At 40.3% G+C, this 24,180-nt stretch overlaps 1 protein-coding gene across 11 annotated transcripts in view; it reads left to right on the top strand.

Moving 5' to 3' along the window:
• LOC114653270 (nucleolar protein 4-like) overlaps positions 1–24,180 on the top strand; it is a 540,745-nt gene that overhangs the window by 374,954 nt on the left and 141,611 nt on the right. The window lies entirely within an intron of this gene.

Raw genomic sequence — 24,180 nt, 5'->3', positions numbered from 1 at the left:
GTTTTCCAAATTCTGCACATTCTTATCTAGATGGAAAATCAGAAAATGTAATGTAAAAAATGTAGTAGTGGAGCAGGTCTTCATAAACTTTATTTGTAAACAGTGTGAACCAAACACAAGAATGAAATGTAACACTGCAGGTTTTAACATTGTGCTCTGTCATTAATACATCTATATATATAATTCACTAAGCCAGGAGACAAGTAGCCGACCATGGAAAGCACGCCGGAAGGGGCGTGGATTCACTAAACCGCCGACAAGTAAGACGCCAATGGCGCACGCAGGAAGGAGCCACGCCCACCAACTCTTAGACCATCGGATACGACGAAAAAATCACAGTCACGCCCACCAACTCGGACGCGACGCCTCGAAAAACATGCCGTCATTTCTGTTTGTCTGTGCTACATTCCACTTGCAGCTCTGAGCTATGTTGACTTTTCATTAGTCAACCTCAGTGGAATCTTGGTTCACACAGAGGCAGCGCGAGAGAGAGAGCCGCCCGCGCACACACACACACACAGAGGCAACACCAGAGAGAGACAGAGGCATACACAGACAGCGCGCAAGAGAGAGACGCGCACACACACAGAGGCAACGCCAGAGAGAGAGACAAGCGCACACACAGGCAGCGCGTGAGAGAGAGCCACGCACACACACAGAGGCAGCGCCACATTTCTCAACTGTGACTCCCGAATAACTCAGTACGCGAAAAGCGGCCAGAATCACAAACAACAATGAAAACTCTACGTGAATCACAGGTAGTGATGGGCTGTTCTATACTAAGGTTTCGACACTGTGTTGAGCTTTCGAAGCACTGCAGATTTTAATACTTGATCGAATAATGACATCTGTGATTTAAGGATTTCACATTTTCTTTCTCAAATGTGCTTACCTATATCATGGCAAACTACAGGGATAAACCTTTATTTTCTGTCTATTCCGTTTTAATTAAGACAGACCAAAGAAAACATTTAAGGCTATTAAATGTGATCTCAAGAAAAGATCAGGGTTAATTATAATACTAATAACAGGAGCGATTATAATGATACAGTGCAAAAGTAAATACTAATTGAAAGAGCCGGGAATGCATGAAGTGAGGCGTCTTATTTTGTTTAACTCTTGCTATCGTATAGTGCATTCTGCCTGTCGGCATTAGTTATATTTATATTTTTTAGACATCAGACACTAGAAGCTGCTGACGAACCCTTCTCTTCGTTGTCAGTCTGTAGCTACGAAAAAATAAAAGCAATACGACTTTTAACAGACGTCATTGAAGTGTATCATAAGTTTCTGTAACGTTAATGAAAATGGCCAGGAGGTGTCACGAGAGAGGTGAGTGTCAAATGCTTCGAAGCTTCGATACGATTTCCGACACAATTGCTTCAAACGTGTTGATGCTTCGCGAGGCTTCACCCCGCCCATCACTACTCACAGGTTACTGAACGAGAAATCAGCAGACTAGCATGATGGATGGGGTGTAATGGGCGTCCTTCCCCTCTCCTCCGGATTTTTCAAATGTTAATTTTTTCCCTGTGCTTAAAAATCATTAAAAAAGCAGCCTGATTATGCGGCGTATGGTACGCCGCGGGTTGGCTAGTATAGTATATTGTCTAATAAAAGCTTAAATAAACAATTTTCAGAAACTGCAGAGTGTTAGGCATACACTGCTTAGCCGTGGTCACTCAATCAGCATGACCTGTAAAGAGCAGCTACCAAAAGAGATGAGCAGTACCTTGTCACCAAGCAGGACAGAAGCCATGATATACAATTGTATAACAAAGAAAAATGTATTAATGTCTGCAAATCCAAACACAAGGTTAAAACAAGCAGAGGCCAGAGGACATAAGGGAGCCAAAGGCATCAAAATGCTAGAAAAAAGGAAGGGACCAGGCCAAAAGGCTAAACCAAGGAAGTGGGGAGTAAACTCGACTTGTGTCTTTTCTCGGTGACATGACACACAATGACAGAGTGAACGGGTCTTGCCAGACTTCCTTTATAGTTCCCTTTTTCTCTCCCATACAGTATGATTAGTATTGTTGAGCTACAGATACAGATGTCAGTAGTCTGAAGTAAAAACAGAAGTTGGATGGGTCCCATCCTAATACGTGTGGAAAACATGACACTGTTGTCATATTAGTGTGCTTCAATCTCCCTATAAGTTTTGCTGCTTGACAATAACGAGATGTTGATTTCAGTCCAGCATCAGGACACAAGGAGGTGCAATATCAATAGCGTTAGCTTTGTCTTCAGTTCTATTATTCATGCCTCATTCCTTATCTCACCCCAAATCAGATCTATTTATATTTTTTTACCATGATTCTCAGTGTCATATTACAGAATATGTCGAAAATAAGTTCTGCTTGTGTTTATTACTTCTACACTCAGTCGTTTTCTAACCTGCTTAATCCTGAACAGCATCATGGGGATCTATTGGAGTCTATCTCAGCAAGCATTAGGGCGCAAGGCAGTAACAAACCCTGGACAGGCTGCCAGTCCATCATAGGGCAGACACACACACACCACACACTAAGGGCCCGAGACATAAACCCAAGTCTCTTTGGTGCAAGGCAGCAGCGCTACCACTGTGCCACCCTATTACTTCTGCAGTTGTAATTATATATTTACTTCTTTGATCTTTCACACTGATTATGCCAAATGCTCACTTGTCTGAACTTTGTTTTAGGGAAGACTGCCCACTTCCAAAAATACTGGTCTAGAAAAAAGAACTTAAAAATTGTAAAATATAGTCCTCTGTCCAGACTCATTTTAGCTGTTCTGTGTATAAATTCATCTGGCCCCTTTTTTCTGCTCTTTTTAGGTGCACTTGCATCTAATGTGAAAAACACCTTCTGTCATCATCATGTCTGTCTGTCTCTGTTTGTCTGTCTGTATGAAAGAGCTTGGCTTAAAGGGGACTGTTTTTTTATTGAAATACTATGAGTATTTTCAAGGATATTTGTTGGGAATGTTTCATTTTTTTTTGAGTTATCTCAGAGAGTGTGTAGTGTGCAAATTTTTGTACATTTGGAAAACTCAAGTTACAAAGCTTTTCTAACTTGTCTATCTTAAAACAGAGAAACCTTCTGTGCAACTTCAATAATGGATTAGTCTACTGTTTTAAATTATCGTGAGAGAGGCAACTTCAACTTGTATATATTTTCATCTTTTACTCATCTGACTGTCTGTTTTCAGTGCAAACCATAAAACACCGGTAGAGTCGCATGAGTGGCAGTGGCTGCCTGGTGCTCTCTATAGGAGTAGCACAAGTGACTCGAGCAAACCGCATTCACAGCAGCTCACTTCTCCTGCTGTTTAAAATCAGAGCGAGTAAATGAAACAAATCTTCATGACCATAAAAGTAAAACAAGTAAAAAAAACAGAACTTACCTGAAATTGAATGTATCAGGAAATATGGCTGGATTATGCATATAGTGAATATTCAAGTACTTAGTATTTATGTTACACATAAATCAACCTCACTGCTGCATAATCTGCAGAAGATGATGGTTTTTCTTACACTGTAGTTTATTGTCAAACTGACACAACCACATGATCTCCTTCACAGTCCAAAGGAGCCAACAGTTTTAGCAGTAAGCTTCAACATAGTAACTTTCTGGTGGGTACCTCTCAGTGGCGGACCGTCAGGGCCTGCAAGGCCTTCTCTGCTGGCCTAAAAAAATATCTGAATCACAAACTGATGTTAATTATATTTTGTCCATGAATACTTATTAAATAATTCCAAATAGTCTGTCCGCTTCTGTTCATAGCTTTTCCGATGGTTGTGCTGCTTCCAGACATGTGTTTTCGTATTAAAGCATTTAACCAATCACATTTCAGCCATCATTTGTTGCCAGGCAGGGTCAAAGTCAAAGAAGTCTGCCCAGATGCCTTCACAATCCGTTCTGCAGGCCCTCTAACACAAAATAAATGTTGATTAAGCTGTTGCTTCAACCAATCAGTTTTGAGTTGGTTTCACTAGGGCCCTCTAGCAGGCGTACGGCAAAGTCACCGTATTCAGACCCGTTGATTGGATAGAGAAGAGTGATGCTCTAAAGGAACTGTTTCATCACATTCTGGAGCATCATGATGAGTATGATGAGGACACAGTGCGCTGTGCTGATGGATTTAAAGCACATCTGGATGATTTTGAGTTTTGTTTTTTGCTTCACACATTCAATGGCATTTTTGAGTATTCAGAGGTGCTCTTTTCAATACTACAGGACAAAAAACTGGATGTGCAGTTTTGTCTGGCTAGGGTAAAGGAGTTCTATGACACCGTTGAGCGAGATAGAAGCCGATATGAGGAACTCTACGAGGCCACTGAACGCACCGCAGGCGCTCCGAGCGCACGAAGAGGTCAAGCGCAAGATCCTCGCAAGCACTACCGCCAACTCCATGGCAGGATTCTGGACAATATTATTTGCCAGACACAGACCAGATTTCAAGACCACAAAAAACTGATGTTTTTCACGCTCCTCGACCCCCAGAAGTTTCGGGAATACACTTTTTGATCTGTCTCGGCTAAAAACAGAACTGACTGTAATGTATGCCATGGATGATTTTGCAGGAAAATCTCCCACTGATCTCCTTGACTTCCTTCATCAGAAAAATCTGAATGAGAGCATGGGGCAGCTGTACACATTGGTATGTTTGGCGGTGACTATTCCCGTGTCCACTGCTTCTGTCGAGCGGACATTTTCAGCCCTAAAACGAATTAAAACTTATGCCAGAAATACGACAGGGCAGGTTCGACTTTCAGCATTAGCTTCGATGGCGATAGAAAGGGACTTCGTGATGGAACTGAAGCGCACGGATAATCTGTACAACAGAGTAATTGAACTGTATTTGAGGAAAGAGAGGAGGATGGATTTTATTTACAAATAATCCAAATTTTTGGTGAGTAAAATGTTGTGATTTTCCTAAATAATATTGCAAGTTTATGAGTTATTATTGATGTTTTTTATGTGTGTCACGGCTGTAGCTGCAGTAGAAAGGAACTTGTTCACCCCTGGTTTGTCTATTCAATAAAAGCATTTATTGTGGCTACAGGAGTTATCTATCTGCGATGCAACGGCTCTTTATACTGTATTTCTGCATATTAAGATGGTTTTTATAACCATAAATTAGTTTTTGAGGGGCGGGTTGATTCAGACGGAGCACTACTGAAGGCCTAGGTGTGAAATGCACGGTCCGCCACTGGTACCTCTTAATGTTTTGATTACAAAAATTCGAACTACTGTTAGTAATAGACCTTCCACAACTAACAACTAATAATACTGCTAAAAATGCATTTTTTACTTCACTTGATTCAGAATCTACTGCCTATAAAAGCCATTTGAGACACCACAAACCTGTTTGGGCTCAGCTTTAAAATAGATGATGTTGTAAAAGCTTGTTAAAAAATATGTATGCAATTAACATTGTATTATCAATCTTATTTTTTGAATATCACTGTTGCAAGAAATGTGATAAGTTACTGCATTGTAAACTAAATTAAAAAGATCCCATTTTCAAAACAGTTAACTTGTTCCTGAGCTAAGAAATTAGGATGCTTTGTCTCTGAGATATGGATTCAACCAGTGAACTTAGTGCTCTTTGAAAGTTTAGTATTCCATGGTTTTGATATTTCTTGGCGAACAACTGTGGTATAGTGGGTCCGCAGTTCTAAATGAATGGCCAGCTCTTTAAATAAATAATCACCGCAATCCCAGCCTCAGGAGGGGGGCATGGTCGTGTGGCCAAAGCAGTTCCCGGGCGCAATGTGGGAGGGGCATTTCCGCTTTGCAGTGCACAGGTGCAGGATCGCCCATGTCCGTAATTGACGCCGGGAGCTGCTGATCACCACACCCGTGCCATGTCCCTATTATAAGTAGGAGGAGCGCGAGTGCGGAGGGGAGAAAGAAGAAAAGAGAATGGAGGTTAGTGGAAAGAAGAGGAAGGCTGGAAGCCGTAAGAGCTTGTGCAGGAGTGAGCGAGCGAGCAGGTTCGCTGATAAGTGCAGGCAGCTGGGAGGAGAGACACTCAGGAGGAGTGTTAGGCTGACACTCGGTGGGGGCAGTATGAAGCGGTCGCTCCAGCTGAGCTATCTCGGGAGCTGGAGTGTCCCATAAGGTGGTTGGCTCACCACAGAAGGCAGCGGGAGTGAGGGATCTGCCAAGCAGAAGGAAGAAGGCACCAGGTTTTTAAAAAGGGACTATTTCCAGCCTGTTGTTTTTAACCTCATTTTAAAGGATTTATTTATTTGGATTATTTTAACTTCCACTTTTATTCATTCTGTTTTTATGGATTATTTATTTATGTACTGTTTTTGAAGCAGTGCACTTTGGGCACTGTTTTTTTGTGTTTGAGTATTGCACCTTTTGCACCAACCCCTTGCTCAGTTTGATTTGTACCCATCAGAACAGTTCATCCAGTTACATTACCGACCGTGTTGGGTTCGAGGGCTCCCAAATCTGGAAGAGGGAGCATGGAGAAGGACCCGCACTGTCACAACAACCTTTACAAGTCTGTTCTGACTATGATCAATTTGCTGTTTTTCTACTCTGAGTTTATTTCTAAATCCGTTTGTGAAGTAAATGTGCATCTCCAAGTCAACTTCTTAAAACGTCATATCAGTAAAAAGCTAAGGATGGGCGGTTTGGGAAAGAAGGTGGGCAGCTGCATTTAGAAAAAATGATGGGTGGTGGCCATCTGCGGTGTAGGGTTTCAGAACTTTTTGTGTTTTTCTAAAACAATTCCAAAAGGGAATAAGCAGTGTTAAAACTGACAAAAAAAGACTACATAAAACCAAAAGAAAACTTAAAGATAATATAATGTAGCAACACAAAAAAATCAGTAATTTTTATAAATCTATCAGCACTGGTCAAACGCTGTAATTAAGTTGGCTAAAGCAAGCCTTGCATGATGGCTGAGTGTTTCCTATTGCCTTTCAATACAAAACAGGTTCTCATTACCTGAATGGAACTGCATATGATTTGGCAATCGAGAGCATAGACAAAGGAGATCACAATACATTCACATATGTCAAGAATTTGTTTTAAGTACCAAAATTTATTAATTGCATAATCACAAACATTCAATAAGGGCAGTATAGGCACCATCAAAGGCCACAAAATAAGTTTAATAAAAGTGTTCTTCTCAGGGAGTTGACTCACAAATTGGCACTGGAGCTTGGACTAGGAATACTTATAGACAGTGAGGTATCACAAACTAGGAAGTCAATTTTACTTAAAAAGGGGTTACTGTAAACACTCCAATGATCCTGGGATTTTCCTGGGAAATTCTTTCATTTTAATTGAATACTGTGCTTCTGTTCCAAGTATTTCTTTCTTTGGGAGATTTTGCACTTTTTGTGAATTCTGTCATTTTTCTCTTTGTTCGCTTTTTGTATTTCTTGTAATTTTGCCCCAGCCCTTCATCTACAATAAGGTGTGTATGTCCTTCAGGTGTGAACTAACCAGCCCTACATATACCATCCAATTGTCTCAGCTCTTTGCTGAATCTTCAGCTCCTCAAAGCTTGTACTTGTTACTTCCTTCTTTGTTCTTTCCATTGTTTGCCAGTTTTGTGTTCATATTTGATTTTTGAATTTTTTTTTTTTGTTTTTTCATCTAATTGCTTTTGTATCGAGGATTTTGAATTTTGGATTTTAGACCCATTTGGTCTTAGAGAGTTTATATTTGTTTGTGTTTCATTCTTTTCTGTTTTAGACTTCCAGGAGTATTTTTCTGTAGTTATTATTTATTTTTGGCTTATGTTTAACATGTTGAATTTTATTTTGTAACGTGTATATTTATAGCATATTTTCACACCATTTTGTGACTTGTCACCGTCCTGCGCCACTGACAGACTGAGAAGATCATTCCTCCCCCACATTATGTGACTCTTCAGTTCTACCCGGGGGGTTAAACGTTAACATTATACAAAGTTATTGTCTGTTATACCTGCATTTTTATCACTCTTTAATTTAATATTGTTTTTTATCAGTATGCTGCGGCTGGAGTATGTGAATTTCCCCTTGGGATTAATAAAGTATCTATCTATCTATCTATCTATCTATCTATCTATCTATCTATCTATCTATCTATCTATCTATCTATCTATCTATCTATCTATCTATCTATCTATCTATCTATCTATCTATCTATCTATCTGTCTAATTGCTATGACGCTAGCTGGTTGTTTTGGGAGTGGCCACACAGGTCACGACCTCAATGCTGATTACAAAGAACAATTAAAAGGGTAATTTTTTCTGCCATTCTGCCATTGTCTGAGCTTGTTGATATATCCCTTAAGACTTTTTAGCGTTTTCTCAATTTCTGGTCTCCATTTTGTTAACAACTCCTGCTAGTACCACTTCAACTTTGATTTTTGCTTACAATCTTAACATGTTTTTGCCTATGTCTTATTTCCTCTCCTTAAAAGCTGTCACCTTTTTTCTTCTGAGACAATACAAAATTCTTTTTATATTTAGTTCTTGAAGTTCTTTTTTGGTTTCTTTTGAATATTGAATAGCTTTGACTATTTTTGTTTTCTGAGAGATTTCTGGATTTAATTCATTAGTCAGACTAAATGAAATTTATCATTAAGTTTGACACTTTTGCTCAGGGGTTTGATGGTCCTCCTCTGTCTTATGTGTAGGCCAAGGCGTGTTTGAAGATTTCCGATCTTATTTGATCTTATATTGTAGCATGTTATCATAGCAGTGTCCACTTCTGGACTCCAAAAGTCTTTTATTTATGCATTAGACTTAGGATCGGAAATATCACTAACAAAAATAATAATGTCTAGGCGTAGTGAAAAATAAACATGACACAATGAAATGACAATGACAGGTACCAACAAATCAGGTGCTGATGACAGCCAGTACAACTTTAAACTGTGAGCTAGCTGACAGGCAAACCGCTACCTGAAAAACTAAAAATAAAGTAACTCAATTTTGAATCTTGAAATGGAACAGGCTGTCTTGTATTCTTCATGTTAATTTACAGGTATGTGTCCCGGTAAGCTGATTATTATTTTTGTTCATTTTCCCCATTATATTTCTGTCTGTATTTTTTCAGAGGTGTTACTGTAGGTGTACATACAGTAGAATCTACATTATACAGACTTCAGTAGTGTGGCAATTCATTTTATCTAAGAAGCTCACAGTAATTAAAATGTATTATGATGATTATTACTATGACAGATATAGCATTTGGGTCAAAGACTATTTACGGTGACTTCAGAATGTATTCCGACCCCTTCACTTTTCACACGATTGATTATGTTGCAAATTCATCTTTCTGTCATCAAGCAGAACTCAATACTCCAGAATGACAAAGCAGAAATAAGATTTTAGAAATTTTTGCAAATATATTCACACTATAAACTGAACTATCACATTGACACCATTATTCAGATATTTTACTCAGTACTCCATTGAAGCACCTTTGGCAGCAATTACATGGTCTTCTTGGATCTGATACGACTAGCTTCATGCACATAGATTTGGGGATTTTCTGCCATTCTTCTCTGCAGATCCTCTCAAGCTCTGTCAGATTGGATGAAGTTATTTGCAGGTTTCTTCAGAGATGTTTGATTGGCTTCAAGTCCAGGCTCTAATTGGGATACCCAAGGACATTCACAGAGTTGACCTTAAGCCACTCATGTCACCTTAGCTTTGTCCTTTTGGAAAGTGAACTTTGCAGCACAGTTTGAGGTCCAGATCTCTCTGGAGCATTTCTTTTTTCCTTTCTAAGTTTATACGTACTTTGCTTTGTTTATCTTTCACTCAACCCTGTCTAGTCTTCCAGATTGCTGCTTAAAAACCACTCCACAGCATCAAGCTGCCACCATCAAGCTTTACCGTTGGAATGGTTTTGCACTCTAGACATGACCCTTAAAACTGAGGCTACACAGTTCAATTTTGGTTTCATCAGACCAGAGAATCTTGTTTCTCACATTCTGAGAGCCCTTTACGTGCCTTTTTGCAAACTCCTGATGGGCTTTCATGTGTCATTTGGTCCCTCGTCCTTAAAGCACAACTTAGTGGAATATTGCAGTGGTGTTTGTTCTTGTAAAAGTTTCTTCCATCTCCATACAGGTTCTCTGGATCTCAGCCAGAGTGACCACATCAGATTCTTGGTCACCTCTTTTACCGAGGTTCTCCAAACCCCCAAATGCTCAGTTTGGCCAGGCCGCCAACTCTAGGAACAGTTGTGGCTGTCCTTCAATGGTACACAGTTTTTTTGTGGCCTTCTCCAGATCTGTCCCTCAACACAATTTTGCCACTAAACTCTGCAGACAATTCATTTGACCTCATGGCTTGGTTTTTGCTCAAATGTGGGGCCTTATATAGACAGGTGATTACCTTTCCTAATTATGTGCAATTAAATAAATTGACCAAGTGTGAACTATAAACAAGGTGGAGAAGCATCCCAACAATGATCATTAGAATGGGGTGCACCTGAGCCAGATCTGAGGGCCTGAACACTTGTGGCAATGTGATCATTTTTGTAAATTTTTAATAAATTTGTAAGAAATCCTAGATTCCTGTTTTTGCTTTGTTATTGTGGGGTATCGAGTGTTCTTTGATGGAGGAAAAATTACTTTAAACAATTTAAGTGTAAGGCTACAACATAAAAAAATGTAAAAAAAAAAAAAAAAAAAGTAAAGGGACCTGAATACTTTCTGAAGGTTCTGCATGAAATTTTTCATTCATCTGTCAATTTCAGATTGTTTTGAGAATATTTGGACAGATTTGGGTAGACCGCAGAATCTAACCCTTCAAGGTATAGAAGTTCTTTACTGTGCACACTTACACTCACTTACACATGAGAGTAGAAAGCAATTGAAAAGTCAGGATACAGACCATTCTTGAGGTCATTATACAGTAGCTGGTTGTATTCACTGAGAAAGAGTCTCAGACTGAGCACCAGACAGCTCAGAGCCCAAGCTGAAGGCCAAGGCCATAAGCAGGCACAGGCTGCAGGGTTGGTTCTGGTGCCAGCAGTCTGTTTTAATAAAATAATATGTACATACTCCATAAAAGCAAGATGTCTTTGCCATTGGGAAGGTTGGTTGCCACTGTATCCTTTTAATAATTCTGTTCAACTGCAATTTCATAAATGTCTCGAGGCATATATATACTTTACATACACACACACATACTATATATATAGAGAGAGCTTTGTGTTTGAGAGGCAGTGATATCCTTATTCTTGAAAGTGTTTACATTTTATATGATTAGCCTAAGCAGGCAAACAGCACTGCCGTAAGTGTGTTGGTCAGATGCTGAAGAAACCAGAATGGAGCTGACAGTGTGTTATTCTAAAAGAAGGAACAGATCTGAGGGAATTAAACCAGAGGGCAATGAAAAATACATCTGTTGAAATCACATATTTGATTCTGTCAGAAATTTCTTACACTCATGAAAAATCAAGACAGTTCTGATTTGTAGAAGACTGTGCAAAAAAAATCTAAAAGGCAACTTTTCTGGATGAGAAACGAGTCTGCTGCTTCTTTATTATTTATGGTACTTGCAACAGAGAATCCTGTGTTTTTTTCATAATGAAGAAGAGTCATATTTGTATTATTCAGTCAGTTAAAACTCAGGAATCCATGATGTTTGATTTAGTTTCAAATGAACAAATGGGATTACCCTTCAGCTCACTTTAAAGTGTTTTTAAAAAACAGCCTGGAAGAGTCTGCAGTTTTCCACCAACTTTTGAAAGAGTGCAGAGTTCAAGAAAATGTCTGCTCTGTAAATGGTAGTTTAAATATAAAATTAGATATTCTATCATATTATTAAAAAATGTAGTTGCAGGTTTGTGTGGTATCTAGTGCTGCTGACAGCTTAAGAGATCTTCACTCATTCCTGACTTGGTCATGATCTTTGTGAGGATCACACTTTATTTCAGAGTCTGCAATCCCAACTGATTGGAAAACAGGACTCCTCGTCCCTATCTTCAAAGGGAAGGGTGATCACCTGGATTGCGGCAACTACAGGGGGATAACACTGCTCTTGGTGCTGGGTAAGATCCTTGCTAGGGTCATCTTCGATAGAATCCGTAATCAATTGCTCACCTACCAGCAACCGGAGCAGTCTGCCTTTACGCCTAAGAAGTCTACCATCAACTGCATCCTGGCACTGAGGGTTCTCGTGGAGCGCAAACACGAATATTGGCAGAGTTTCTTTGCAGCCTTTGTCAGTTTTCATAAAGTGTTCGACTCAGTTGTTTGAGCTGCCTTGTGGGACATCCAGAGATTTTGCGGGATCCCTTCAAAGTTGCTGGATGTCATGGCCGGCCTATACACTGGTACTGTGAGTGCTCTGCAGAGTGGAGGCAGAACCTCTGCGTTTTTCCCAGTTGATTCTGGGGTTCGTCGGGGGTATGTTATTGCACCTACTCTGTTCATTGCTTGCATGGACTGGGTGTTGGGCAAGGTTGTGGGGTCCAGCGGCTGTGGGGCATCTGTTGGTGAAGAAAGATTCAGTGATGTTGACTTTGTTGATGATGCTGCAATCTTCGCGGTGTCAATGGAGGCTTTAATAGGGGCTTTTAAGAGACTGAGCAAGGAGTCTGAGTGTCTGGGCTTGTGTGTGCCCTGGATAAAAACAAAGATCCAGGCCTTTAATGATCTCTTGGGCATAGCCATCAGCAGTATGTCTGTCTGCAGAGAGAGTGTCGAGCTTGTTGAGAGGTTTACTTACCTTGGCAACGACATTTATGTCTCTGGTGACTCTTCCTATGAAGTCGGTAGATGGATTGGGAGAGCATGGGGGGTCATGAGGTCGCTGGAAAGGGGTGTGTGGCGCTCCCTATATCTATGCAAAAGGACAAAGGTCCAAGTCTTTAGAGTCCTGGTGCTTCCTGTTTTGCTATATGGTTGTGAGACATGGATGCTATCCAGTGACCTGAGATGAAGACTGGACTTTTTTGGTTCTGTGTGTCTTCGGAGAATTCTTGGGTACTGCTGGTTTGACTTTGTGTCGAATGAGCAGTTGCTTATGGAGTCCCAAATGAGGCACATTACCTGCATTGTGAGGGAGCGTCAGTTACGGCACTACAGCCATGTGGCACGATTCCCAGAGGATGATCCAGTTTGCAGGATCTTCACTGTTGAGGATCCGAGTGGCTGGATCAGGCCAAGGGGACACCCACATAACACCTGGCTGCGACAGATAGAGGGTAATTTCCAGAGGGTGGGACTGGACTGCGTGTCTGTTTGGAGGAGGTTGACAACCAGGATACTGTGGTGTTTCATCGTGTTATGGGTGCGGCAATGCACTGTTTCAGTGCATGCTTGCCAACCCGACCTGTTTCTTCAGAGTATTCCACCTTCCTCCCCCGACTCAAAAGTGTGTATGCTAAAATAGCAAATAATTTGAAACTGGCCGAGTACATAAGTGAGTGTGGGTGTTGCTCAGAGTTCCTGCTGCCTTCAGTGCTGTTTGTAGAGGCTCTACTGTAGCTCCATGTGGCCAAATACTCTGTAGATGGGTTCGACTTGGACAAGCCCACTTTCAAGACACCCTTGCAGTCAGAAGCCCAATTAGTAACTTGGACAGGAAGAGTTTTCTTTTGGCTCAATTGGGTTATGTAGTTGCTTACAGAACTTAATGCAAATTGGAGACCCAGTCTGGCATTCAGCAAGTCTAGTGGGAATGTGCTGTGAATGGATCACCATCCCAGCAAAGAGAACCTGGTTCCATTGGTGCCATAGCCCAGATTCACCAAGGCGAAGGATGCAGCATCACAAAAACACATTGCCATGGAGAGGGGAGTGTAACAGGTTTGAGTTAGAATTAGCCCAATGCCCAATTAGCCCAAAAAAATTCTAGTAGTCAGAAACCCAATCAATCAGCTAAGCATGAGCAGTTACCCATCATTTTGACATCATTTTACAAGCCATTAGCCCAGTTGGGATGCACTGTAAGGGGAGCACCACCTAAGCAAAGAAAACTAGGTTATAGTTGATTAAATTAGACTCACAAAATAGATGAAGATGGTATATATGCTGAATTCTTCAGTTACAGGAGTATTTGGAGTTATCATTTGTGGCGTTGTACCTTCCTACTTTATTCTGTTCATATTTGCTTCCAGTTGCAAATTTGGAAGAAATGTTAGGTTGCTGTTAATTTGCTGCTGAATTCATGCAAAAAGCAATTCAAGATTTGGTCTCATCTTTTAATGAAAGCAAATGAAATGCAGGAGATGAAAATCGCATGTTCCCAATAGTAATACAGCCACAAAATTCCATTTCTGGTTGAGCTGATTTTTTTTTTAATTTGTGTAATTACGTGAAATGAGAGATAAGGGTAATATTATAACTCAGGGAGCTCAGGTAGCAAAAATAATCTTCACTTTCACCCATTGGTAGCTACAACTTAGAAGGGCTATAAGATAAGATAAGAAGATAGGAAGACTTTATTGTTATTGTATCACTGAAGGAGAGCAATCAGTGAGATTACAGTGGCATTCCCTGAGTTTTCCTTAAACACCATACATAATAAATATTTAACTAAACACATTTTTGAGTGGTAAAATATATATATTTTGGTTGAGGAAAGAAACAGCAATGAAGAAATGTTTGGTGCACCAACCCAGTCATCCCCATTTAATCAAATGAAAATAAAAGTTGGTGCTCAGGGTGTAAAAATGGAACGTGAATACTCCAAAAAATCAAACAAAAGAGCCATCAGACTTTGTAAAGGGTTTGTCTTCAGTCACTAGGTAGGAGCTCTGTCCTGCAGTGTGCTATTTTCACAGTTTGACGCCTCCTTCCGGTTGCCTTGGGATATATATAGGTGGGGGACTGGAAGAGGCAAATGCCCTCACCGAATGTCTTCTTGGTACTGAGGCAGGAACACAGGAGGACATAGTGCCAGTGCCCTCTCTCAATCTGGACTGGTAAAACTTACCTCAGATGATTCTGGAGAGTGATCCACTGACGCGCATGGATGACTTTATGTATAATAAAAACAAAGTGCACAAGCGTTGCAGCGTAATCAGTGGCTAACACCCTACGGTCGATTCAACTTAAAATATATTGCCTATTTAATAAAATACAATATTGCACATAAGGGAAGCTAATTAGTGTGACACAGTATTCAGCAGTTTAACAGCCCTGAGAAAGAAGCTGTTTTTCAGTCTTGCAGTGCGTACATGGATACTCCTGTATCCCTTCCCAGAAGGGAGCAGTTTAAAGATGTGATGTTCTGAGCAGGCGGGGCCTTCAATGACGTTGGAGAACATGCTTTGACACTTTGACTGCTGGCAACTGTGTGACAATGTTTTTTGGGAAGTTCAGATGATCCATGCAGAGACTTCTTTTCTTCCCTTGTGCAACCAGCATACCATGCTGTGATGCAATGTGTCAGTACACTTTCCACCATGCATCGATTGATGTTCACAAGAAGATCCTAGTGGAGCCTCATTCTCTTCAGTCATCTAAGTTCTGTGCCTTCTTTATGGTAATTGTGACGTGTTTGGCCCAAGAGAAGTCCACTGTAATTTTCGGGCCCCAGAAATTTAAAAAAACTGGAGACCCACTCCACAAATTCACCATTAATGATCAGGGGGCCAGTGTCAGTTCTTGTTTTCTTCCTGAAGTCCACCTCAATCTCTCTAGGTGTTAAGGATTGGGATTGTTGGCAGAGCACCAGATTGTCAAGTTCCTTACCTCATCTTTGTATGCCAGCTCATTGTTATTGGTAATCAAAACAATTACCATTGTGTCATCTGCAGACCTCACAATGGTGTTTGTTGGGTGAGGAGGCAGACAGTCTTGGATGTAGAGATCATAGTGTAAAGGGCTCAGTATGCAATCCTGTGGGGCACCGCTGTTCAGGATGAGAGTGGATGATGTACATTTTCCAAACCTGTCATTCTGGGGGCAGAATGTCCAGCTACAGATTGTTGGGCTTAATCCCAGGCTATAAAATTTGGACTGCAGTGTATTGGGAATGGCTGTATTAAAGGCTGAGCTGAAGTCAACGAAAAGTGCCCTGACATTCATGTTTGGCATACTCTGATATTCCAAGGCAGTGTGGAGAGAAAGGCTGATAGCATCCTCATTTGATCTGTTGGTCCTGTAAGATAACTGATACTTGAACTTTCTGATAGGGGTAGATGGAATTTGCTGGGCTCATAGATATTTTTGAAGGTGGCCAAATGCAAAGCTATGGAAAATGTAGACAGATATGCAAATTCCCTGAAATCTTCTACATCCCTTTCTTGTGAATCCCAGTGCTTAGTCCCGGTAGGCACATGTGAAGAATCACTCTTTGATAATCAGTAGATAGATAACGGAATAACGCATGACATACAGTTTGTCATTAACAAAAATTAAAGTCATTAGTTAAGGAGTCTTTACAAAATGTTTTACAGAAGATTACTTGTCCTTTCAACTAACAATATTCCATGGTGATTTTTTTTTAACCTGGGAAAGAAGTATTTAAGGTGAATTGTGTTTTGGATGATATGCCATATATGGTCAAATAGAAGAAATCATAGTACAATAGTTCTTTCCCAGACAAATGGAAATGTGTTTATTAAGCTGAGTACATCTGCTTTTAGCGATTTAAGGCACAGAGGTAAAAGGCTATTAGGTCTCTGACAACGCAATTATGTCCCAGACATATATGGTGAAAGCTGACCTGACAATTGCCTCTGTACAGTTGTCATAGCAGCAGCCTCAAAAGGCTAGACGTGATGTTTGTATCTCCTGTTGACAGAAAATGAAGCTTTAGTGCTTTTGTCCTATGTTGAATAACTTAACTTACTAAAAGGGGTTCATTTCTGTAGTCTGACGATTTCCTGCGCAAGTCATTTCTATGAGCTTGTTTTTTGAAATGGCATAAATTCACAGTTCTATGTTAACGTCCATTTGCCCTGCAGTTACCTGGTAACTCTGTGCGCCTGTTCTTGAACCTCTTGCAAACAGAGTGTTGTTGACACTGATAAGAAGCACCTGTTTCTGTTCCTTGGTGTGAAAAAAATGTGGTGGGCTGCAGGATGTGAATCGGTTCAGGCAAATAGGATTTGGCTGCTTTCAGGAGTGAATGTGGCAATCCAGTACTAAAGCCTTAATTGACAGCACCCTTGTCTCTGCTATTCACAGTCACTATGACGTTTTGCACAGCTCACATAATTATTTTTTTGACACGCAAAACTTCAATTCTGGAGGAGAAATACTATATAGCTTAATGATCTAATGGACACTTATGTGGACACTGCTCAGCTCAGGGAAAAGTAATGTATTATGTAGTCAGTGGACTGTCATGTTAACATGGACTCCTCCACCATAAAGGTCACTCACAATAGTATCAAGTTATAATAATCTGCCTGCTTCCAAATGCTTGGTGTGGCGTGAATGACAATTGAACTTGGGTAGCTTCTATTAAATTATATTAATAAAAGTCGGAATTTCAGGAATGTGTTCTGTTCTGAATTCTTACTGCACATACTGTAAATGAGCTCCGGTGACACAGTCCTGACAAGCTGAATTTGTTACCAATTTAATGATATGTAACAGAAACTATTCAAAATGGATTTGCAGTCCATCTTTATTTTATATTGTGCCTGTCGAGGTACACCGCACTACTAAGTGCTTTATAGGGATAGTGCAACATATATTTTATGGAGATCAAATAAAAATGATAGCATATACAGGTGAAATGACTTGGTCAGGGCCACATTCTGAGAAAATAAGCAGTAGGGCCTTTACCCATCATGTCCAACTCATTAGCCACATGTCATCCTTATATATGCACATTGGATTATGTTGCAGTGAAACTGACACTACATCATTGTGCACTTTAACAGTGTACAGAGGGGACCAGGAAGGTCAGGGATTATATTGATAATTTTGCATAGCAGACCTTACTCTTTTGTCCCCACCCATTGTATAGTTAATACGTGGATTCTTATTAAGATAAGAACAAAACACAGAGAAAGACCAAAATAACAGATGTACCGTATCTTAATTGAGCAGGTTGCTGGGTGCTGCACTCTATGTTGGCATGTTTCAGGCCAAGGAAAGATGGTTCTGTTGTGTACCAGTAGTGGCACCAGAACTCCAAGTTGAGTGGCCTTTGATTAAATAGGGTAGGCCACAGTGTCCTTCCATGTAACATACTCTAACAGAGTACACAGCTTGTACCACTTGGCTATTGGATCTTCTCATTCTTTGTGGTAACAAGAAAACATGTTCAATTTGCTTATTCTGTGTGTGTTGCGTCTCCAATGATAAATCACTGCGTAGGATAGTATGTTTTTATTGGAAGGATTTTGGCATCCCAAGGCAGGTGTGTGCTCCTGCTGGTGATTGTGATCTCTCCTCCTTATGCTTGTATCCTGATGGATCAGTGAAGCAGGAGTTTATTCAGGTTCTGTCCTTGGTTTTTAAAGTAGCTAGAGAAGGAATTCTGCTTAGTCATAATCGCACCTTTGGATAGGCCTGTTCTATCAAATGTTGCTGAGACCACAACAAAAAGATGGGCGGGAAAGGAGAAAAAGTCCATCCATGAAACCATCCATCCATCTTTCAAACCTGCTTTATTTTGCTAGTAACCATAGCTGTGCCAATAGCCTAACCAATCATGCCAGAATATTTCTATTTAAATTCAATGAATTAACACTTCTATAGGTTTAATACGTATTTATGATTTGTGTTTCATTTGCATGCAGCTAAACTCAGTTTTATATATTTTTTCTCACCTATTTTATTCTCAAACAAAAAATTTCCTCAGCTTTGATTGGGTAGCCTGCATGAGTGGAGCAGTCCCACCCAAGCCCTTATACAGTATGGCCTTGCACCTGTTGTGCAGTTTGTTCCCTATATGGACTCCATAGCATAGAGGAGGATACTCCACAATGGTCTACATCAGTATTTTTCAACCAGTGTGCCACGGCTCAGTGATGCGCCCTGAGAGCTCCCCATGTATGCCAAGGAAATAATAATGTAGCTCACCTGGGTCTGAACCTGAGAAGGACAAACTCTGTAGATAGTTGAGACCTTTCTGAGGAGGACAGGACTGCTGGCATAAAAGCAACTCCGTGATCATCATGTTAGAGCACTTCAGATGCATCTCCAGGCTGGTAGAGTTCATCTACCCTGGCTGTGTGGTCATCAGTGAGCCTCATAGTTGGTAGATAGTGCACATTTGAGTTGTCTCTGAGGCAGAGAGGGGTAGGAAAAAAGGATGAAGGAGCCAGGAGATGCCACCAAAGTGACTTACTAAGTGCCATGTCTTTGAATGCTGATCTCTTAGCTGCTTTTTCACTGGCTATTGCGGTAGTCCCACCCCTTTGGGCAGTCGAGCACACGTATGAGATATAATGTGTTTATGGTCAGTAAAATAGTGGTGTGCCACGGGATAACTTTGGTTATAAAAAGTGTGCCACTACATAAAAAGAGGTTGGGAAACACTGGTCTAGATGCATCTTTCAGATCATTTGGTTCCAGCATAGGTGCCATGATTAGGAGTATATTACCCTGTATATTGATAAGTTCAGGCAGCCATAGATCAATCTGGCAATTGGACGGCTTGGGTAATCAACATCTGCCGGAGCCTGTTGGTGCCAGATCATTACTGGGAAGCCTCTGGGCTCAGGAACATATGTCAGTAGTGTCCTAGACATAACTCTCTGGACAAGGAGTATAAATTGCTGTCTCACACAATGGACTGTGAGATTTAAGTTAAAAAAAGACCACAGAGAGGTAGAGCAGCCGGATACTTTTTGTGATCATGGAGTGAATTTAATAAAAAATACTGTAAACGTATGAGATGTGAAAAGAGTAAAGAAAATATTCTACCTTCCAATACCTTAGAAACTATTTCCAGTACCTAGAAAATTTAGCCAGTTTAGGACTTATAGTTTTTTTTCATATTTTTATTTAGTACTTTTACATGGATCATTTTGCTGGGGTCAAAATATATAGGGGTTGCCAAGTCATTTTCTGTTATTATGAGTGGTGGACTGTGGAGTGCCCAGTGGTATTTCATCTATTGAAAAAGTTTTGTACTGTTTGTTATAGCTGATTGAATGGTGAGCGGCACAGTGATTAGTGCTGCTCTCTCATGAATCCAGTATCCTGGGCTTAAATTCGGTGCCTAGTTATTGTTCACATCATCTTCTCTCCATGTCTATTAAGATTTCCAGTGGTTATTCTGATTTTCCTCGCACATCAGTAACATGCAGGTTGTGTTCATTATCAGTTCCAAATTGGCTGCATGTTAATGTGAGCATAAGTGCAGTCTGTGATGGACTGACCCTAAATTAGATTAAGTAGGTTTGAAATGTTTTTATTACAGTTGAAGGGTCATAATAATATTTTCCCTTTTTTAGCCCCTTTCTTGCAGACAGGCTTTTAGGGCAGCAGAGTGAGCAGAGTGGCCAATTTATTAGGTACCCTGTACCCAAGACATGTTGGTCTTTCTTTTGCCCTTAAAATGGCCTACATTTATCGAGGCACAGACTGTACCAGGTGTTGACGGTGTAGCAGAAAAATGCTAATCCATGTCAATTTTAGTGTACCCCATATTTGTTGCAGATAAGGTAGTGGTGGATCTTTACTCCCAATATTTCATTCTGTTTCACAAATGTTTGATTAGATGGAGATTTGGTGACCAGAAATTAATATTTTCAAGTTGAATTCAGTCTCATAATTCAAGGGCATTCCACTTAATGATGGGTGAAAAAGCGAGTTTTGACCTACATACAGTTTTGTTTCTTAGATAATTTTACTATTGTGAAAAGTGAAACTCACTAAAGGTTTTTGAGTGGGTTTAAAGGTTATTTTTTTGTGAAAACAACGAATGCTACTTCCTAAAGCCTTATTCACATTTCCATCTTTAACTGTGTTCTTTTCTGCAACTGCGTAATGCATGTAATCCATGCCAGACTGCTGAAATTACTTCTAATTATGCCCGTCCTTCACATCGCTTTAGAGGAGTGCAGTATGTTTTTTAAAAATGCATCAGTCTGCATATTGTTCATGTAAAGACACACCAAAATTCACTATTTGAACATTATTCTGTTTTCTCCACTGGGAAACGCACTACATGGAAAGTCGCCACTGCCATAACCTAATAAGTACCTAATTCTAGTTGACGATGTGCACTCTTACTGTGATTTTTATTTTTAGTATTATTACTTGAAATCTTCATTTAAAAATGAAACTACAAGTAGATGCAAACAAAATTTAAGGCATAGAAATACTTCCAGAAAGGAACTTAATGTCTTTCTCCATGTGTGAATGGCACACATTTCACTGGAAGTGAAACACAATTTATTTTGCAGATGATTTTGGGAAGCAAAACACAGAGTTTCACTGTGAATTCAATTATCCACAGATCATTTCACTCATCACTAATTCCAGTACTTTTCTACACTTGTAACGCAGCAAATTATCCCACTGAAAAATCTTCTTCACTGCTGCCACATAGGAAAATTACCTGATTTTTCTCTGGTATTCAGACATTGTTTTGCTAGTGTCATGGAATCTAAAATGAGTTATGAATGTACTCTCCACACCATTATTCCACCTTAAGTCTTCTTTGTTGATATTTTATAGAATGCAATTATGGATTCATGGATTTTTCTCTGGATTCTGGTCCTCCCATCAATCTAAATTAGCTGAAAATGAGGTTTATCCACTCTTATAATGCCCATTGTTTGTGTTCCATAGTTCACTACAACTGGAATGTCTTGATTTTTTTTAACTGGATGTGGACATTGGCATCCATATTCCTTCCATGACAAGTTTCATTAAGTTGAATGCTCTGATGCACCCCTTGTTGCACCAACGATTGTACCCCAGTCTAAGGTGAGTGACTGTAACTCATCATGACAAACTACTTTGGCACCTTTTTTTCTAGTAGTTTGTTTTCAGCCACACAGATGCCATTTGATGGATATTTGTTTAGTGGTGTATTCTTGAAGTATCAGCAGGGGTGACTGTTTGTGGTGGATTCATGCTAACATACCTGCCATCCATTGATTCCCTTTCTTGAAGCCATTTAAATCTTTAGTCTTGCATATTCTTCTTCTAAAGAGCACACACACACATTCTTTTAATGCTTACCTGGCTATTTTAGGTATATTTTTTTGCACATTCAACTTCTCATTGACTCAGCAGTCAGTTACATTGGAAGGGCAGATGTACCTATTGAAGCGGCCACCCTGTGTATCCCAGTAGTAATGGTGTACTATTCTAGGGTGGAACTCTGTTTTGTCCCAGCAAACATTCATGCATATTCACACTGAGTGAATGTAGATTTGCTGTGTAGCAGACTGTATGTCTTCAAACTGTGGCAAAAAAAAACAAACTTATGAAATGGAGGAAAGCCACACATACATAAGCAGAATATAAAACTGTACACATAAAGCACAACTGGGATCTGAAAGAAGGTTAAAGCTCTGTGAGCTGGCGATTATGCTCTCAAGGCAAAGGTCAAGTTTAGAAGCGTTTATTTTGCACAATACCCATAACAATATGCACAGTGGTTGTTTCCTCTAGCAAATTAATTAGACCTAAAGTACATTAAATAAAGAATTATATAAGTGTGGATCTTTAACTATTGAAAATGCTGTTGACTGCTTATGCACTTCACTTGACCTTTTGGTGCTCCTATTGACAGAAATGCATATCTCTTCCAAACAGTGGTAGTCATCACTGTATACTTTAGAAAATAAAAATGAATAAGTGAGTTAACTAAAACAATAAAGTATAAAACCTCTCCTCCAAGCTTCATCCTCTTCCATCCGACTCCAGCTGCTGAATGGAGGGAGGCTTTCCCTTTTAGGTCAACCCGGACATGCTCCAGGTGCTTCCCGATGAACTTCCGCCGGCACTTCCTGGTGTGATGGAAGTACCGGATGCGCACCTGGAAGCACTCCGGGTTTCCCTGGTCTTCTTCCCCCCAGCACTTCCGGGTGTGGCGGAAGTGTTGAGGGCCAGGGCTCCTCAGGCATCGGGGCACCCACTGGCGGTTACCACAGGCCCCAATAGGGTTGAGCTTCCAAGCCCCTATAGGGTTGAGCTTCCAAGCTCCTTTCCTGTGGTCCCCATAGCCACCAGGGCAGTCGCCCCCTCGTGGTCTGGAGGAGGTGTAGTCCCTCTTCCAGGCCTTCCTGGCGTCCCGGCTGGGTATCGCCCCCAGCCGCTTGCCACAATAGATAGATAGATAGAAATGCACTATACAATAAATAGATAGAGTGAAAGGCACTATATAATAGATAGATAGATAGATAGAGTGAAAGGCACTATATAATAGATAGATAGATAGATAGATAGATAGATAGATAGATAGATAGATAGATAGATAGATAGATAGATAGATAGATAGATAGATAGATAGAGTGAAAGGCACTATATAATAGATAGATAGATAGATAGTACCTGCAGACCCCTTTTTAAATAGAATAAATGACGATGTGCTTTCCTGAATTAGGTGTTTCGTGAGTGTGGATACCTAATTAATGAAATTGAGATCCTTTAGCTCAGATTATTAAGGCAGCTACTCGCCAACCCAGCCACCTGTACAGTTACATCTGAAATGCTCAAAAGCTTAGTTAAATACTGTATTAACTGGCGTGAGTATGTTAGGCTGAGGCCACTGTAAGGGCACATCATATGGCTAATTTAGCACCCAAACTCGAGACTTTGTGTAGGAAATTTAAAAAGTGAATTCCTCATAGCGTTCAAGGCAAATGTTCCCTTACAAAAAGGAAGCAGCCACAGAAAAAAAAACTTTATAATTTGAGGTGAAAGGGAAGCCAACACTTAGGCATCTGGTGGTTAAGCAGCAAAGCAGGCCCATCTGTTCATTAGGGGGTCCTGTTTTGGCCCACAGCAGACTGTTGGATGGTATACTGCCTTGCTCAGTTTTTGACTGCCTATGTTAGTCTCCCATCCATTTGTTTTTCTGAGCCATACACAGATTCTAAAATAAATTCGGAAGTGGTAGAGTAATACTGTATAATGAAGTAGCCCCTTGGTTGTGGAGTATAAAACCTGGTTTGGTTGGCACGTGAATGGATTTCGCATGTCTGGCAGTACAGTTTCCCTTTGTATTTGAAAGCTTTGCTGTGTTACGCTTATTGTGTGGGTGGGTAGGTGGGTGTGTGCATGTACTCTGGTACACGCTTTCAGGATAAGCCCCCTGCAATACTAAAATCAGATTGAGCA

Source organism: Erpetoichthys calabaricus, chromosome 6 (assembly GCF_900747795.2).
Source record: "Erpetoichthys calabaricus chromosome 6, fErpCal1.3, whole genome shotgun sequence".
Lineage (NCBI taxonomy): Eukaryota > Metazoa > Chordata > Cladistia > Polypteriformes > Polypteridae > Erpetoichthys > Erpetoichthys calabaricus.
The sequence above is the reverse complement of the archived record's forward strand: the minus strand, read 5'-3'. Positions and strand labels throughout refer to the sequence as shown.